The sequence below is a fragment of the Anolis sagrei genome, chromosome 7, assembly GCF_037176765.1.
Source record: "Anolis sagrei isolate rAnoSag1 chromosome 7, rAnoSag1.mat, whole genome shotgun sequence".
Lineage (NCBI taxonomy): Eukaryota > Metazoa > Chordata > Lepidosauria > Squamata > Dactyloidae > Anolis > Anolis sagrei.
In genome coordinates this window covers 37,308,843-37,329,200 of record NC_090027.1, presented here as the reverse complement: position 1 = coordinate 37,329,200, position 20,358 = coordinate 37,308,843, and the positions used below count along the sequence as shown (strand labels likewise).

The 20,358-nt window shown below is 42.7% G+C and overlaps 1 protein-coding gene across 2 annotated transcripts in view; it reads left to right on the top strand.

Moving 5' to 3' along the window:
- GRIK4 (glutamate ionotropic receptor kainate type subunit 4) overlaps positions 1 to 20,358 on the top strand; it is a 759,832-nt gene that overhangs the window by 39,671 nt on the left and 699,803 nt on the right. The window lies entirely within an intron of this gene.

Below are 20,358 nucleotides of genomic sequence, written 5' to 3'. Positions count from 1 at the left end.
CAAGAAATTAGAATCATAAGAGTTGGAAACCTCATGTGCCATCCAGTCCAACCGCATTCTGCCAAGAAGCAGGAAATTTGCATTCAAAGCACCCCCAACAAATGGCCATCCAGCCTCTGTTTAAAAGCTTCCAAAGAAGGAGTCTCCACCACACTCCAGGACAGAGAGTTCCACTGCTGAACAGCTCTCACAGTTAGGAAGTTCTTCCTCATGTTCAGATGGAATCTCCATTCTTGTAGTTTGAAGCCATTGTTCCATTGTGTCCTAGTCTAGGCAGCAGAAAACAAGCTTGCTCCATCCTCCCTATGACTTCCCCTCACATATTTATACATGGCTATTATGTCTTCTCTCAGCCTTCTCTTCTTCAGGCTAAACATCCCCAGCTCTTTAAGCCTCTCCTCATAGGGCTTGTTCTCCAGACCCTTGATCATTTTAGTCGCCCTCCTCTGGGCACCTTCCCGCTTGTCAATGTGGGGAGTTGAAGTCCAAAGCACTTGGAGGGCCTAAGTTTTCTCATGGCTGCAATAAAAACTTTCCATGTTCTTTGGTAGATAGATAGGTAAAGGTAAAGGTAGTCCCCTGACATTAAGTCCAGTCATGTCTGACTCTGGGATGTGGTGCTCATCTCCATTTCTAAGCCGAAGAGCCAGCGTTGTCCGTAGACACCTCCATGGTCATGTGGCCGGCATGACTGCATGGAGCGCTGTAGATAGATAGTACGTACATTTTCTAGCCAAGCATGCATTCCAGACTACTCATACAAAGTATGCTCTTCTATCAAGCTTTAAGGGTTTTTTGTCCCCGTATTTTATCCTCTCCCGGGGAATAAAATGAACGAAATTTCCTCTCTTTTTACATTTGGTGAGATCAGTCCTTGCTATGTCCTTCCTCTTTGTCCCACGTACTTCTTCTTTTTTCAAAAGTGCCTCATGCTTCAGAGGTTTTAAGTAGATGAAGACAAGCGCTTCACCAGGAGGCACGTTTGAACTTGATCCAATGCCACTTGTCTGTGTGGATTTAGGTGGCTTCCTTCCCTGGGAAAAAAATGGTCCATTCGTTAAGGCTTCTCCCCCTCCTTCCCTCCTTCCCTGCTTCTTTTTCTTTGCCGCAGGTTTTTATTATGGATGTGGCCAATGGAGTTTTGCAGAGTCAAAACAATGCAGTTCCACACAGTTGTTTTTATGGCCCCACTTAGAGGCAGCCGCGTACTTTGCAAGGTGGTGGATGTCACTGTGTTTTTGTGGCTGTCCTCTTCTCCCATCTTTCATCTCAGCCAGTTGATAAAATTATGCCAAAAGGGAACAGCGGGTAGACAGAAGATTCGCTCTTTCCTTTCCCTTGTTCCTTCCAACTCTTTCTTCCAGTCCTAATTAATTGTCCAAAAATTTGGAAGAGAAGGGAGAGGAAATGATGTCTGTGCCATGGAAATAACTTGCCATGGAAATGATATCTTTGTCATGGAACATATTGCTGCAAGACATAGTAACAGACATCGGCCAAGATACATTGCTCTATGTGGAGAAAAGTATCTGAAAACCTCAGCAAGTCCAAAAAGTTGCATCCTAATGGAGCAAGATGGATCCTACAGCATCTTTGTGTCAAAGCTTCAGTGGTTGCCCATCCGTTTCCGGGCATTTAAAGGGCTGAACATTACCTATAAAAGCCCTATACGGCTAAAGTCAAGAGGGCCGTAATGATTGAGTGGTTTGAGTGTTATATTATGCCACAGTGGTGCAATGGGTTAAACCCTTGTTCCAGTTGAACTGCTGACCAAAATGTTGGTTGTTCTAATCCGTGAGTCGGGGTGAGTTTCCATCTGTCAGCTCCAGATTCCCATGCAGGGATATGAGAGAAGCCTCCAAAAGGATAGTAACACATCTGGGCATCGCCTGGACAACATCTCTGCAGATGGCCAATTCTCTCACACCAGAAGTGACATGCAGTTTCTCAAGTCATTTCTGGCACAGTTAAAAATAACTCCAAAATCCTACTCAGTCATGGAAACCCATTGGGTGACCTTGAAGAAGCCATTCTCACCCTCATCAGGAGGCAAGCGCAACCTGTTCCGATCAAATCTTGCCCCAAAAATCCTGTGATAGGTTCACTTTCAGGTTACCATAAGTCAGAAACAACTTGAAGGCACACAACAACAACCACAACAACAACTTATGGGGCAATGTAAACACAGAGTGTGTGTCTTATCCAAGGTCTATTTGGTGTGTTTCCAAGCAGAGACGGTCCCTAAAACCAACTTTCATTGGTCTATAATCAGTTGAGAAACTAATTAATGATGGTTTGGTTGATCATCCATCAATGGACAGCACTAAATATAAGCCTGCCACAGCATGTATAGGCAATTCTATTTCTGAATCTCTTTCCTCTTGGGTTCATTTCTCAATCAAATTATACACTTGGTCTGGGCCTTGGTGAAGTGAGGTGGGAGTCCTTCAACCTGGCTCAATAGTGACAGATGCCCAAGGCGCATTGTATTGGACTACATTATCAATTCCTAGATTTTTGAATAGAAGTTGAATTGATGATGCTCCAAACATCCAGTTGGTGATGTCCGGTAGACATCAGCAGCTGCCAAGAAGGTTCAGACGAGCCCATGGGGATAATGGGACAGAGAGAAAGCTCTATTCTGAGGATCATAAGTGTATGCTGATCCATATTAGGATTTCAGATAGTCTAATCTGCATATTTTGTGGCCCCAAATTTCATTTAATTTTCCATGTACTGTTAGGTCCAAGATCCCTCTGTAGGTGCCAAAATCCGGTACTATGTATCATGCCATATTAAAATAGAACCCCTTACATACAATAGCAATATCAAAGTTTGATGAACCAACCTGGACACAGCATGTTATTTGAGAACACAGAAATGCTGGACCACTCTCACAACCACCATGTCAGACTACACAGAGAAGCCATTGAAATCCACAAACATGTGGACAATTTCAACAGAAAGGAGGAAACCATGAAAATGAACAAAATCTGGCTACCAGTTTTAAAAACTCTAAAATTACAACAGCAAAACAACAGAGAGGAAACAATCAAGGATATCTAATAATCTCTCAACAAAAGTTTGCTCCAGGCACTGTCAGGTCATTATATGCTAATCAAGGTCGTCAGTTGAAACATTCACACCTAGCTTCAGCAGACAAAAGTCTTTTGTCCCACCCTGGCCATTCCACAGATATATAAACCCAATTTTCCTAGTTCCAACAGACCTCACAACCTTTGAGGATGCTTGCCATAGATGCAGGCGAAACGGCAGGAGAACATGGCCTCTAGAACATGGCCATATAGCCGGAACAAACCTACAACAACCCAATATCAAAGTTTATTTTTAGGATCAAAAGTTTTGGAGTGGAATTCTGGATCCATGGAAACACACTATGTATCTAGAGGACCAGTTGTCTAGTGGTTCCATTTAATTTCATTTCATTTTTCTCATCATAAAAATCATCCAGGCGTCCCTTGGGCAATGTCCTTTCAGACGGCCAATTCTCTCACACCAGAAGTGACCTGCAGATTCTCAAGTCTCTCCTGACGCGACCAAAAAAAAAAATTTCATTTTTCTGATTGTATTGTCAATGGTAGCTTTGTTGACATCTAAAAGTGATTGCATGTTGCCCCAATATAGTAAAACTGAGCCTATGCAAATCAAGTGATGTTGTATATGCATGAGTGAGAATAGGCCCTTTGGAAAGAGAACTTTCCTGCTGCTTTATATTGTAGACTTTTAAAAAGGCAGTTGTTTTGTATGTTTCAGGGGCAGAGAAATCAATTCAGGAACCGGGGCCCATGATGATATAACGACTTCCATTTGGTGTGTTTAAAAACTCTCTTTGCCATTTCAGCTTGTCTGATTTGGGGAGAATGGCTTCTAAGCGGTGCAAATGATGGCACAATTTATTTGGGATGATGAGTTACACGAATATTGCTCCTACGCCCGGAGCATGACATTTTCAATCATGTCTTTGCCGCGCTGGGAAGGGGGTGCGGGAGGAGAAATAATTTTCCTATCTTGACATGTTTATCCTTAGAAGGTGCGGGCAATTATCTCCCTGTATAAAGAATTGCATTGTAGCTTGATGCCTCCAAGGCCTATTACAGCATTTGGGTTGCATCAGATCAAAAAGATGCTCGCAACAGGATTGATTCTTGTAGCAGAAGTTTGGAAAAGTTGCATTTTTTGGCAACTACTCCCTGAATCCCTTTGACCAATACAGTAGACATGCTGCTTGTTAGATTCTGGGAATTAACAGTCACCCCAAAGTAACCTCTGTAAGCTTTGATTTATGAAAATTGACCTAATATTGTAACCATTTTTATGCATCTGAGAATGTAGCCTATGGCTGAAATCACACTGTGGAATTATCACAGTTGGACTCCACATTAATTGCGAGGGCTTTGGAATTCTGGGATCTATAGTTTTGTGGGATAATTAGCCTTCATTGTAGAGGGTCTACTATAGATCCCAGGATTCCATAAGACAGAGCCATGACAGTGTCAAACTGTTACACATTTGCAGTATGGATGTGAGATAATGAGATAATGGGGGTGCTTTGAATGTGATTTTCCTGCTTCTTGGCAGAATGGGGTTGGACTGGATGGTAACAAAATACAAGTTGCAAAGCGTTATCAAAACAGAACTGTGTTAACATAAAGTGTGTAAATACACTGCACATGAATCACAAAACAAAACTGACTGTTACTTAGTTATCTTGTAGTCCTTGAGACAGTAAATTATCTTCAAATACTGTCCAAATTAAGTCCAAATGGTATCCAGTTCAAAATATAATCCAAATGATGATACGACAAGGATCCCCGGGTTGAGGTTGCCTTGTTTCGGGGGATTTCCCCTTCTTCAGGGTTTGTCTTCTTTATGAAAGTGGGTGGTTCACACCATACATCCACTATAAATGGGACGACGCTGGCCCTACAGTAAGGTCTTCAGTACTGGATGGCCCACGAGGTCTCTTCCAACTCTATGATTCTATGAAATAGAGCAATTTAAAGCAACCACAGAATGGGAGATCCAGGTCACGGATAGCGAAACCTGAAGTCTTGATATGCGGATACTGGTACTGGCCACAGGCCACTCATGGATCCGTTCACCTGGTGAGATGAAGAAGCTAAAACCCAATATTCCCAAATACATCTCACCAAGATGAAGAAGAATCCACCGAGGTAGTTTGTTCAAATCAGATGAAGTGATGCCAGCTTGTGGCAATCCACTAAAGGAAGCTGAGATACAATATCTGTTGCAAAACATATATTTTTTATACATTACAGTTCTTTAAAATTCTCACTATTTGTGAACCTTCTTTACTTAATGTCTCATTGGTCCTTGCTTCCTGAGGGCCAGATCTCCTTCATGTTGAATCTGAACACTAAGGCATGGTGCCATCATCTCCCTTTCCACTTCATGTGCCGTTGCCGCCACCGTCTGTTTTGAACTGCAGATAACATATTGCAGGACAAAGGAATGGCTCTAATGCATCTTTAATCCAGAGAACAAACGTCCCCCTGACTTTGAAATTCAAGCTATTTAATTTTATAGAGCACATGAATACAGCATAAAGCAGGTGGAATAAAGCTTTCAGATGCATTTAAAAGTAGTCAAGGTAGGCGAGGGAGACATTGCCAATGAGCTGCATTAAATAGAAATGCTGGGAAGTTAGAAAAGTGACCACATTCACCAGTGCAGTGGCGGAAGAAGTGGGTTTGCATCCATGAAAGCTCACACTGAAATATAATCCAGAGTGTCTTTAACATTGTATTATTTTACAATGTTCACCAGTATTTGCAGTCCAATAGGATAGACTAGGATAGAATTCACCTCCCTGTCTCCCACTCCATCCATTTCTCCTTTCTGTTTAGTAATAGGATCCCATGTTGATTTACTCATGGAAATTTTGTTCTTGTGGACCACTGGTGGTCCATGGACCACCATTTGGTGACCTATAAGAATCACAACAAACCCATTCCTTCCATTTTGGAATAAGATAATTGTTGGGTTGTTGTGAGTTCTTGGGCTGTCTGGCCATGTTCCAGAAGCATTCTCTCCTGACTCTTCATCCACATCTATGGCAGGCGTCCCCAGAGTTTGTGAGGTCCAATAACAAGATAATTGTTTTCAGACCAGTTTGGGGTGGAAAAGGTTGTCCAAGGGTGAATCTGCGCTATAGAATTAATGCAGTTTGACTCCATTTTCACTGCCATGGCTCAATGCTATGGGATGACGGGAGTTGTAGTTTGGTGAGGCACCAATACTCTTTGGCAGAGAAGGCTAAAGACCATAATTCCACAGCCTTGAACCATGGTAGTTAAAGTGGTGTCAGATTGTGTTGATTCTACAGTGTCGATGCACTATAGATCTTAGGAAGGCAGCTATAAGGAAACTGGACAAGATCCTCAAGTGTTAAGATATATTATTTATTATTTATTTACAACCTATCTACCCCACACTTTTCAACCCCCCGAAGGGGGACTCAGACCGGCTAACACTGGCAACAATTCAATGCCGTAATATCAATATAAAAACATTATAAAATCATAAATATGCAATAGATTAAAAACAATAACATTAATTATACAGTCACAAAGCCGTTTGTTTCCATTATCATAATAATCATGGTCCAATTCAGTATCCAAAGTGCCACTCTGCCTGCTAGCCAAAAGCCTGGTTCCAAAACCATGATTACAATTTTTTCCTAGAGGAATGGAGGGAGGATGCTGATCTAATCTTGCTGGGGAGTGAATTTATTTATTTATTTATTTATTTATTTTGAGTACTTCTACCCCACCCTTCTCAACCGCCGAGGGGGGACTCAGGGCGGCTTACAAAAAGGCACAATTCGATGCCTACACAAAATACACATATGTACAAAACAGCAGTTAAAAACAATTATCACAGTTAAATTAGTCGGTATATAACACAATCAATAAAACTAATCTCATGGTCAGCGTTTGTCTTTCAGAGTTCCATAATTCCATTCCACTTAGTCAATTCCTGTCCATCATCAAGGTCCTTTCTTTATCTGCTAGATTGTCCGAATGCCTGGTCCCAAATCCATGTTTTCAATTCCACAAGTGGGGGGTCACCACCCAGAAGGCCCTGTCCCTCATCCCCACCAGACAAGGGACAGTATCACTGAATATTATTATTATTATTATTATTATTATTATTGCTGGCATTTGTACCTTGTCTCTTCTCAACCCCCGAAGGGGGACTCAGGACGGCTTACATTAGTAACGGTGCAAGACCGCTGAATCTCAATTACAATAATATAATACAACCAAATACAAAACAATCATTAAAGCCAATACATATAACATTAATTAAAACTATAAAACAAAGTCACAATGTCATCTACCACAACGCCATTCCAGTCAATGTCCATTATGGTGCAAATTATGTCTGCTGCCCGAAGGCCTGGTCCCAAAATCACGATTTTAATTTTTTTCTGAAGGCCAGGAGGGATGGAGTTGATTTTATTTCATTTGGGAGTGCATTCCATAGGTGGGGGCCACAACTGAGAAGGCCCTGTCTCTCGTCCCCACCAAATGCATTTGCGATGTTGACGGAAGCGAGAGCAGGGCCTCCCTGGATGATCTTAGGTTGCAAGATGGGACGTAGAGGAAGATGCGTTCAAAGACCTTGTAAAACTGTAGCTCCTATAATTCCATACTCTTGAACTATGGCAATTAAAGTAGTGTCAAACTGCATCAATTCTACAGTGGTTCCCAACCTTTTTTTGACCAGGGATCACTTGACCAGGGGCAGTTTCCAACATTCACACCAAAAGGGTTATGAATCAGGTTTTGGCCAACTTTAGATTCGGTTTGGTTATTTGGGGTGTTGATTCAGAAAATTGCATTGGACAGACCACACCGGCTCTAGTTTCTGATACAGAACATATGCCACACAGGAATCACCATCTGCACATGCACAGAAAACCATGTTTCATAATCTAGAGCGGATGTGGTAATAGTAATCTTTCGTGGGTAGTCAGGCTGTCCTGTCCCAACATCCACATTGTCTTGGTACAGGTTTGCAGTCTGGGAGTTCTCCTGGACTCATCACTGAGCCTGGAGCCCCAGGTTTCGGCGGTGGTCAGGGGACTTTTGCACAACTAAAACTTGTGCGCCAGCTGCGCCCATACCTTGGGAAGTCTGACTTGGCCACGGTAGTCCATGCTTTGGTTACATCCCGTTTAGATTACTGCAACGCTCTCTACGTGGGGTTGCCTCTGAAGACTGCCCAGAAGCTGCAGCAAGTCCAACGTGCGGCAGCCAGATTACTAACGGGGGCTGGGTACAGGGAGCACACCACTCTGCTGTTACACCAGCTCCACTGGCTGCCAATTAGCTTCCGAGCACAATTCAAAGTGCTGCTGTTAACCTATAAAGCCCTAAATGACTCCGGCCCTGTTTACCTCTCCGAACGTATTCTCCCCTACGAACCATCAAGATTATTAAGATTGTCTGGAGAGGCCCTGCTCTTGGTCCCACCGGCCTCACAAGCGCGTCTGGTGGGGACGAGGGACAGGTCCTTCTCGGTGGTGGCCCCTCGACTCTGGAACACCAGAGGTCAGAACCGCCCCGTCTATCCTGACATTTAGGAAACGGGTGAAGACGTGGTTGTAGAGACAGATTTCGATGAATGAGACACACCCTAGGATTTTGGATGGAAGATGATGTATATTTGATTTTAATATGACTGACCACCGTAGTTTTAAATATATTGTTATTTTAAATGTGTTACTGTAATTGTGAACTATGATATTTTACTGATTGTATGTGTTTTTATGGTTGGAAACCGGGCTGAGTCCCTCAATGAGGTGAGAAGGTCAGTATAGAAAACTTTGAAATAAATAAATAAATAAATTGGTACTATAAGAGGGTTTTGCAAGACCAGTTGCTCTTGTTGACGCGTGGTTTCAGTATAGTAATGGCGAGGCCTCAGACCATATTTTTGTTCTTGTGGACCACTGGTGGTCCATGGACCGCAGGTTGGGAAGCACTGGTGTAAATGCACCCCAAAACACTCAAGCTCCTGTCCTGTTCATACATCATTGTATTCAGAGAACCAGAAAGTTCACCCGTATCTTTTTCTCCAAATGATTCATTTATATATCAGTGCATTTAGCATTCAATCTCTGCCTTCCTTTGTTTCTCCCCTCCCCACCTGTCCCACCTGAGGACTTTGCTTTTTATTTCTCTATTACGTGTTCCATTATAGAAATCTAACAGTGCGTCAGACATTAGTCTTGCTACTCTTTCCGAGGCTGTCAGGAATAACAACGAGCAAGATTTCTTTTAGGAGGCTTTCTTTCTTTATTACTACTGTTATTATTTTTGATTTCTGAAATGCACCCGGAGCCTGAAGGCCTCTTGGCACAGCTGTGTAATAAAACTATAGTAATAATTACAGCAGGAGGATGAAGGATAAAAGGATTAAAGACTTAGAATTTAAAAACTCCCCACAAAAGTGTCTAAAATCTGAGAAAAAATTATTTTTGTTGTTAACGGCCGTGAAATTGACTTGGACTTGTGGCAACTCAATAAATGAAAGACCTCCAAGTCCACCATCAATAGTCACCAATTAAGGTTAACATGAGATGGGAACAATGAGATTTAATGACTTGTTAGGAAATGTCCAATTTTGAGAAATGTGGGACTTCACCTGATATTACTATAGCCCCAAGGAGCTAAAAACTGTGATGGATCTCCTGTACTTTGCCCAATTATCAACCTTATCCTTATTTAAATATCCTAATAGTCATTCTCATGAGAACAGCAATCTGAATCCCAGGGCAGTTGTGTGGATGAACTTGATAAAGATACCAGTCTTGAGATAGATTAGGCAATGAATCTAAAGGGATAACAATTTGATTGGATTAGTCCTGGTGGAGGCCACAGAGACCTACCATGATCTTTCATCTCAAACTGATGTTCCTGGAGCAGAGGGTCTAAATTCTTCTGTCCAGGTCACTAAGGAACAAAGTGGTCTGTCTTTAAAAGGAACCAAGCTTTCAAGCCAAATCTTGTAATTGCAACCAGCTTTCTTCTCATCTTGGACCATTTCTTGCCTCCCATTTGGGAACTGAACCAACATGATAATTAATTATCTCTCAGTTTGGGCTATCATGCCTTGCCAGTTGAAACCCAAACTATCCAAGACCTACTTGCTTTTCGGAGAGCCTGTAAAACTTTTTTCTTCCGACAAGCTTTCGATGGGTGAATAACTCGGGACTATGTCTGTTCTTGTTTTTATTGTATTTTAAAGTTAATTGTATTGTTTTAATCTACTGCTGTAAATCACTCCGAGACAAATTGGGAGTAGCGGTATACAAGCCAAATAAATAAATAAATAAACAAATAAATAAACCACTGCTTCTTGAATTGTAGGTTCTGACGGTCCCCATAGCTCAATGTTAGGGGTTGCGAAAAATTTGGTAAAAGATTTACAAATGCCACCTAGTGACTGTTTTAGGAATTTACGTGATGACTCTATTAGCAACCTCAACGTTTTTTTTCATGTCAGGAGCGACTTGAGAAACTGCAAGTCGCTTCTGGTGTGAGAGAATTGGTTGTTTGCAAGGATGTTGCCCAGAGGATCCCCGGATATTTTACCATCCTGTGGGAGGCTTTTCTCATGTCCCCGCATGAGAAGCTGGAGCTGACAGATGGGAGTACACCCTGCTCCCCGGATTTGAACCACTGACCTTTTGGTCAGCAATCCTGCTGGCACAAGAGTTTAACCCATTGTGCTACCGGGGGCAACAACACACAGTGTTTACAATTGATACTGTAAAAAAATGCTTCAGCTATACTTCACAAAAAGGAAAACTCTTCTGTTAATCAGCCTTGTAAATGTTGGTCTATTATCAGTAAATGTTTGATTTTATTTTTTATTCCTGGAGTCATATAAAGATTTGTTGGGCAAAAATGGCTCATGAGTAGAAAATGTTTAAGAAGCCCTGACCTAAATCAAGATATTTCCAAATCTTTGACTTAATACTTAAGCTAAGTACAGGGTCCATGGAAAAGCCATGGGAAAGGATGCCTTCCAACATGTGCCAAAACAAAGATTACTCCTTTAATTTTTGGTATCGATGGTGACTGTCTTTGAGTCATTTTCGCCTGCGGAGCTTCGTCATCCATGCTGAAATTTCAGCTGATAAACAGCTTCCTCTTTTAAGGCCATCTGCTGCCCGTTGATGGTTTTCCAGCCCTCTCCTCTCTTTTTTGTCTGCTCTTGCCAGAGGAATTGTCATAGACCTGTGGGTTCCATCTAAGTTCAGCGTTCAGCCAAATTCACATGGGGGCACCAGAAAGTTAAATGGTAGGTTTTAAAGAATGCTTTCAGATGGAAAAAAAAGAGAAGATTCTCTGCCCATTCGGAGCTGTTGCTTACCTGTGTTTGGATTCAGTGCATGGATGCTATCTCACATGAAGAAAAGGAAAAGGGTTAGATGAGTAGTTCTCAACCTGTGGATTCCCAGGTGTTTTGGCCTACAACTTCCTGAAATCCCAGCTATTCTGGGAGTTGAAGGCCAAAACATCTGGGGACCCCAAGTTGAGAACCACTGAGTTAGATGAACTGTTATGGTGGAGAAATACAAAATTTGAATGTGCATTAATTGCTATCCATCCCTATTCTCAAGGCATCCCAGAGGTTATAATTCTTTGAAAACATTGGAGGTGTATTTCAAATATTTTTGCAGCAACCTGAGAAAACTGGAGTCTATAGCACTTGAGAGCTATTAAGCAGTTTTGAAGCTAGTTTACCTTTATCACAGAGATAGATATATTGCAGAAGGGATGAGGAGGAGAAGTTCTTTGAGTTCAAGTGGCAGTTCTTTTTTTTTTTTTGTACCATGAAAAGTGCCTGTCAGTGTTGTTGTTTTCTAAAAAGATACATCTCCACAAAGGCAATTGGCGGGGCTTGGGCCCATGCCTTTATCAAACCAACAAGCTTTTGTGCAATCAGTGCCAAGGTACTAGAATGCAAAGAAGAAATGTATGAAAGTGCATTGCCTTCATTGCTGCATAAACATGGCAATTTTATCTGAACATGAGGAAGAACTTCCTGACTCAGTTCTTGTGGGTTTTTTTCGGGCTATATGGCCATGTTCTAGAGGCATTTCTCCTGACGTTTCACCTGCATCTATGGCAAGCTTCCTCAGAGGTGAGGTCTGCTGGAGCTGGGAACTTCCTGACTGTGAGAGCTGTTCAGCAGTGGAACTCTCTGCCCCAGAGTGTGGTGGAGGTTCCTTCTTTGGAAGCTTTTAAACAGAGGCTGGATAGCCATCTGTCAGGGGTGCTTTGAATGCAATATTCCTGCTTCTTGGCAGAATGGGGTTGGACTGGATGGCCTATGAGGTCTCTTCCAACTCTAGGATTTATGATTTCATGATTAACATCTATATACAGTTGTGGCATGGAAACTACATCAGTCAAAACCTTTATTTATACCCCATATTTTTTCTATTACTGTATGTTAACTTTATTCTGTAATCACTATAAGACCTGTTGGAAATAAGTGCATAAGGGTTCTTCCAGGCAGCACTAAATCACAGGTTTAAAATAGGGGCAAAAAATCTGGGACTTTAGAAGAGATCCACATACAGACCTGTTGGTCCCAGGATTTCTGCCTCCCTTGTCCAGACTTGATTCTTTGAGGCAAGATTTAGAGGCTCTAAAGATGGCCACTGCGGGACTTTCACTGGAAACTTTGGTAGTTTTTTTAATTAAAAACCTCAAGATACAGATATGCGGAGAATCATTGCACCAAATCACTGCAAAAGTTCTGTACTTTGTCCTGGTCAAAAAACAAAAACACAAAACGGTGTCCTCCAGATGTTTCATGAAGTTTTTGCCTTCTACCCACCTGTCACCTTCTTTTTGGGAACCAACCTTTCAGGGACAAACATTTAAAACCCAGGAACAAACCCAGATAAAAAAAATCCCCTGATTTCTGATTGCAGGGACATAAAGACATGCAAAGATCTGCATGTTTGGTTCAAAACCACACTATTCCTGCACATGGAAATTTTTTGTGGTTTTTGCCTTTTGTAGCGATTGCTTCCGTATTTACAGGGAACAGCATCTGGCCACCCTCCTGTTTGCTGCGGAAGCTTCTGGGATGAAGGTACTGTCTGGATGGGCCCTAAGTATATATATTCTGACAACAGCAACATATACTTATCCTAGTCCCATCAGTAGCAGGATGCTAATAAATTATAGTTCCTTTGGTCTGACATCCATAGAGAGATAATTCTGGAAAGCCTTTCCCCATTTTAAGAACATTGCATGAATGCTGAAAAACTGGACCAGATTCATCTAACACAATATCCTCTTTGTTATGATGACCAAATCCCCAATTTTCCAGTCTTTCCTACACTTTTAATCCACAGAGTCTCTCAGACTGAGAACAACAGGAAAAAGCCATTGTATGACCTGAAAGACATGATGCAAAATGAAGAAGGGAGTGGGAAGAAGAAAACTGACAAAACAGGTCACCAGTTCTCATGGTGACTTGTTTGGATGGAAACACTTTGTGCAGAAGAGACAGAGCCAAATGGCAGCTGGTCTTTCAGAAGATCCAAAAGGCCCAGCTGTCCCGTCTCATCTTTGCTGCAGCTCTGGTTATTGTATGCAAAAGAAAGTGAACTATGTTGGCTTACATCCATATAAGGCTGTGTTTTTCAAGCTGCTGCCCATCATCCTAGTTGGAGATGACTGGAACAATCATCCAATGGCATTGACGTGAGGAAGGCTGCTCTGGAACATCAGCTGTCTTCATATCTAGTTTGGCCCTTTCTTCTGCTACACTTCTTCCCAACTCATTCTGGAGTCATATTTCTGTTTTGAAGACCCACAGAAAGACTCAATTAATTTTCACAGCTGCCCACTTGCCTTTGTTTTGAAATCCCTTTTGATCTAACAACTGAATCTCACCTGTTTGATTTTCTGCTGCACTGTATTTAAATAATTATGAATTGTTCTCTTCTCTAATGCTCCTACCTGTGCATTGTGTGCAACCCCCATAAGTCACTTGCATGGTCAACTTACATTTCTTTGCCAAGCCTGTGCCCTTTTCCCTTTCCTTCTTCCTTTGCCCAGGATTCCAACTCTTGAAAAGGACTTGAAAGCTGTTTATAGCCTCCTTATTGAATAGACGGGGCTCATTAACCGTACAGGCTCATTAAGTGCCCTTGGACTTGGTTCCAACAGAGACTTGCGCACCTCGGAGCCCTGCTTTGTCCAAATAACCCCACTGAGAGAGCGAGAGAGAGCGAGCACGGTCCACCCCTGGTTAATTGGTCCAAGGGAAATTAGCTCTGGAAATTAAGCCCAAGGTCAGGTTTAAATGCCCTCTCCCACTGCTATAAAGCAGCGACATTTAATTCCTTCTTTCACAACTGGTTATTTCCCAGGGTGGCACTGCACACCTTCCAACCCCTCTTGTGTCCTTTCTGTGTTTTCCTTTTAAGAATAACAGAAGTTTGCTCTCTCTGAACCAGAGCAAAGAAAGAGTCTGTGGTAATAAACAACTAAACGATGGAAACTGGTAAAAGCTTCCAGAGGCAGACCAAACTGATGAGTGGGGGATCTCAGGCTGGCGTAATTTGTGATCCAGCCTCCCCCGTGGCTCATTTGGATACTCTCCCCAAAGGCCGTAAGTACTCCAGCACCCCATGAGAAAAAGGCCATAAACTTCTTCTTCGCTCGGGAGGGTTTTGATTGCCGCTCAGCATCCACAAGCAGCTCTCGCCAGGTGGCCCTCGGCACAGCTGTTCCGCGCTTCACTCATTGTCGTCTGTGGGGCTTTTTTGTTCTCCTCTCCTCAAAACAAACTTTCCTTTTAATTAAAGCTTTTTGATAGATGGGCATTCGAAGAGAATCAAAGAAAATGGCACTGTGTCAAGTGGGACTTGGGTCCCGTCAAATTGGAAACAACTAGGATCCCTTGGGATCACGGCGGTTGATTTGTAGTTGCGTAACTGTGTCCTCCATTTCTATGTAAATCCTCAATTTCCAGGGGAAGGAAACTTGATGCTTTAGGCTCTGTATCAGCCAAGTGGGTGCTGACTGCTCTCTATAGCAATCCAATGTGAGTCACCGGAGTCTGCTGGAGTGTTTCCGCTGTGCCATCACCTAGGCATATCCTACATAGTTGTAAATAAGCTCTCACACTGCAAAAACACCATAAGCTTCTGAGGACCTCCTTCCAAAGGAAGCTAAACATGGGGAAGCACTATGCTCCAGCAACATATTGCCATTCGGAGAAGTGGGTGAGTGGAACAGCTGTTCCCGGATCTACTCCCCATGAGCCCATGAAGATGTCTTCCAGTGAATCAGACAGTGTGGTCCATCTAGATGAGTATTATGTATATGCCATTTGGCAGAGCTCTCGAGGGTTTCAGGATGAGGTCTTTTCCAGCCTTGTCTGATGTTCTCTTTCCCAGACTCGTCTAATGTTCCTGAGTTTAAAACCTGGTATCCCTTTCACCCAAAACATAGAACAGAGTGTGTAAGTTCGGCCTGGGTGCAGATATCTCACTACGTGTCATGACTCTTTATATCCATATAAACATGAAGTCTCACATAGTCTTTCATCACAGCATTAACTACATCTATCTTTTAACCTCATGTGACCCTTACCATCTCCCAAGTGATGTAGCTGTGTGTTTGGGGATCCAAAATGAAGGCATTGCCTCCCATAAGAATATTGCCCTCCCCATAATGAAAGCTTCTTTCGGTTCCCAGATTTCTGTTGTTGTTTATTCGTTCAGTCGTCTCTGACTCTTCGTGACCTCATGGACCAGCCCACGCCAGAGCTCCCTGTTGGCCGTCACCACCCCCAGCTCCTTCAAGGTCAGTCCAGTCACTTCAAGGATTCGGACAATCAGGCAGATGAAGAAAGAACTTTGACAATTATTAGGAAATGATTAATGGAATAGAACTATGGAACTCTGAAAGACGGAACGCTGAGCACGAGAATAGTTTTTATATGATTTTTATATCATGTGTTATGTACTAGTTGTGGATTGTTTTAATTGTGATAACTGTTTTTAACTTTGGTTTTGTATATTTTGTGTAAAGTGTATAGGCATTGAATTGTGCCTTTTTTGTAAGCCACCCTGAGTCCTCCCTCAGGGGTTGAGAAGGGCGGGGTAAAAATACTTGTAATAAATAAATAAAGAAATCCATCTGTCTTGCCCTTGGTCGGCCCCTCTTCCTTTTACCTTCCACTTTCCCCAGCATAATTCCCTTCTCTAGGCTTTGCTGTCTCCTCATGATGTGGCCAAAGTACTTCCATTTTGTCTCTCGTATCCTTCCCTCCAGTGAGCAGCCGGGCTTTATTTCCTGGAGGATGGACTGGTTGGATCTTCTCGCAGTCCAAGGCACTCTCAGAACTTTCCTCCAGCACCACAGCTCAAAAGCATCTCTCTTCCTTCGCTCAGCCTTTCCTAAGGTCCAGCTCTCACATCCGTAGGTGACTACAGGGAATACCATGGCTTTGACTATGCGATGGATCTTTGTTGCCATTGTGATATCTCTACTCTTTACTATTTTATCGAGACTGGACATTGCTCTCCTCCCAAGAAGGAAGCGTCTTCTGATTTCCTGGCTACAGTCTGCATCTGCAGTAATCTTTGCACCTAGAAATACAAGGTCTGTCACGGCCTCCACGTTTTCTCCTTCTATTTTCCAGTTGTCAATCATTCTTGTTGCCATAATCTTGGTTTGTTTTTGACATTTAGTTGCAGCCCAGCTTTTGCGCTTTCTTCTTTCACCTTGATTAGAAGGCTCCTCAGCTCCTCCTCACTTTCGGCCATCAGAGTGGTGTCATCTGCATATCAGGTTGTTAATGTTTCCCAGATTTCTAACATTGCAGTAATATAAACCTTTATTTGAGTAGTTAAAAAGGAGAAGGTAATGTTCCCAAGTGAATCAAACACAACAAAGAGAAGAGTTTTAAGCATGAAGGATTTCAGTGCCTCGTTCTCTGAATTTAAAGGGAAATTTGAAAGAGGAAGGAATTATGGAGGGTAGCTGCTCTGATGTTCGGTCCATTTATGCTTGTCCAACATGGACTTATATCTTTCTATAGGTCCCTTTTAGCCACTAAACGAGAATATCTTCAATCCAACATTCTTTATTTGGGGGGGGGGGGGGGAATTTAGGATATATTGTAGGGCCACTAAACTTGTGTCCTTTCAAATATAGACCTGCAACTACTACCTGCAACAACCAGCCTGAAACAAGTGTGATGGGATCTGAAGTCCTGTCATGTGATGGGATTTGAAGTCCACCAATAGGAGTCTAGTGTCCAAATCCAGGGAAGTCATGCTCCCCATTCTCTACTCTGCCTTGGTCAGACCACACCTGGGATCACACTGTGTCCAATTCTGGGCACCACAATTGAAGGGAGGTCTTAACTCTAAGTGGGAATGTGTCCAGAGGAAGACAACAAAAATGATCACGGGTCTGGAGAACAAGCCCTATGAGGAATGGCTTAAAGAGTTGGGCATGTTTAGCTTGCAGAAGAGAAGGCTGAGAGGAGACATGATAGCCATGTATAAATATGTGAGAGGAAGTTATAGGGAGGAGGAAGCAAGCTTGTTTTCTGCTGCCCTGGAGACTAGGAAATGGAACAATGGCTCCAAACTACAAGAAAGGAGATTCCACCTGAACATGAGGAAGAACTTCCTGACTGGGAGAGCTGTTCGGCAGTGGAACTCTCTGCCCCAGAGTGTGGTGGAGGCTCCTTCTTTGGAGGCTTTTAAACACCGGCTGGATGGCCACTTGTCGGGGGTGCTTTGAATGTGATTTTCCTGCTTCTTGGCAGAATGGGGTTGGGCTGGATGGCCCAGGAGGTCTCTTCCAACTCTTTGATTCTATGATTCTAACATCCATAAGGCAAGGCTTCATCATAATTGTGGCAAAATCTTGCCCTCTTTTCCTGTTGGTTCTTCAGCTGCTAAGGATCTGTGTTTTCACGAATCTGTTCCTTTCCAAAGATGGGGTTTATATAGCAAGAGCAGGGCTTTTGCTGAAGAAAGGAAGCCATCCCTTACTCTGAAGAGTTGCAAGTGGATGTCCCCTGAATGAAAAGAGCATGTGTACAATAGTGGAAATTCAGTTGTTTCCAAGAAGTCATTAGATGTGCCAATTCTTGGTCTGATGTGTTGAAATAATATGTATTTTCAAAAAAATGCTTTTACCATGGCTCTCTCTGTGGGTACAACCAGAGCTGTCCTTGTTAAAGCAGTCGGGAACTGCTCATTAGTGGGGGAAACGCATTCAAATGGAAGAGAATAATCAAGCCTGCGCTGGCTGTGTGCGGATATGTGTAAGTTAAATACAAGGTAGGAAAGAGTGAAGCCATTTTGCCCTGTTGGGCCTGCGACTGTGTATTATGCTGCAAGAATAGCTCTCAATTCCCTTTCTGTCTTGCAGTTGTTCACTAACAAATGACAGTTTGTCATTTGCGCCTTGAACACAACCAAAGCGACAGGCATCTTTGGCATCCATGAAATTACTCTTCATCTGATTCACATTGGAGAATTAATGCAGTTTGACACCCCTTTAACTTCCATGGCTCAACACTGTGTATCCATTGATCTGACATGTGGTGAGGTCTCAGCATCCTTCAGGAGAGAGGGCTAAAGACTGTAGTAAAACCACAACTCTTGATATTCCATAGCATTGAACCATGGCAGTTCAAGTGGTGTCAAACAACATTAATTCTATAGTGTGGATGCATCCATAGAAACAAAATATTACCCTTCCCAGTCAGCTCAGGCAAAAGCAAACTGCTGCAGGTGTTCTGTCATGCACTGGGCCTGTAATAATTGTCTTTTGAAATAGGACGTGCACTTTGTGCCCAGTGGGAACCCAGGGCGCCACGAAAGAGGCCCTCAAGGATTTTCCTGAAGAAATGGTCTTTAGATGGCTTGAAAGGTTAAACAAAGTCATTTATTATTGAACAAATTAAACAGATATTTCTCAAATTTTCAATGAGTCAAACAAATGCTTCAAGGCTTTAAATCAACTGGTGGCTTCCTTAATTTTGTCCACAAGGGACAGGCAACTGTCTTCGTTAACTGTTCTTATACTTTGAGAGGAAAACCCTTTTTTAACTTCTCCCAGGCTGTCTATTATCTAAGTTTTACTGATGTGGGAACTACAACCGGATCCAAACTGCCTCTTGGGCACCAAGTAGACCTACCAGTAAAGGCTTGCAGATTCTCCAGCTGGAGTTCTTTGGGTCTGTAAAGCTGTTTTCCCTCCGGAATTTCTTAAGACTTTAGGGCTGTTTCCCTCAGATGCTGTAAGGCTGAGAGGCTGCAAGCTCCCAGCCAGAGCTTTGGGAATTTTCCACCGGAATGTCCTGAGAAATGAAGCTTTTCTGCAGGTGAAGCTTGTCCATGTCCTCTAACTTAGTTTTCCTCACTAGGACTAACTAAAAAGAGACATAAATGGGCAAATATTTGAAATAAAGGCTTTGTTACAATCCCTAATGAGCCAGACTAAGTCTTGGCAGGACCTTCCTTTAGCAAAACATACAGCTGAGGACAAACTAGTGAAACCTGCAAAGGAAACCAACACAATTAATGCTAGAAGAGAAGCTAGAAGAGATGCCTCCTGTAAGCAGAAGTGCTCACTGCAACTCAACAAAAAAAGAGCTGGTGTTTCATATAGTAAATGGCTTCCTTCCCTTCCCATTGCCCTGGGAGAAGGGGCAGATCTAAACTTAAGAATGATAGACAGGTGGCTTGCTCTATGACTGCAAACCAAAGGTGGCCACCTTTTTGCAGAATCCTTGAAACTTTGGAATGCATGCAAACACTTAATAGAAAGAAAATAAAGTTGGAGCTCCTGGTACAGACGTACCCGCACAGCAGGCTCTCCAAACTTGTGTTTTTCTCATTCAAAACTTTGGCCGTGTTGACCCCACTCTGTTGCTTGTCCCTACATCATGGAGGGCAGGTAGATTCCTTATGTTTACATCCTCAGCTTTGTAGTTGGGGCCTTCTAGCCATGGGCAACCGCTGCTTGCCAAAACAGATGTAGGGCTCCTAAAGAGAGCAAAGGAGCGTGCACTTCGTTTTGCAAAACTGTTACTTAATGTCCCTTCCTTTTCCTGCTCCGTAGTCTTTGTGTTCATAAAAACTGTGCTCAAGGAAGTCGACTCTTTATTTGGGATGCTGCTGTTTTTTATTTTGGATGCAAACTAACAAGGAACATATTGAAAGGAATGAAAGAACATGGAGCCATGGGGAGCAGTTAGTCAATGAATGCGGGAGGACAAAAGCCTTTAGCGGTGACA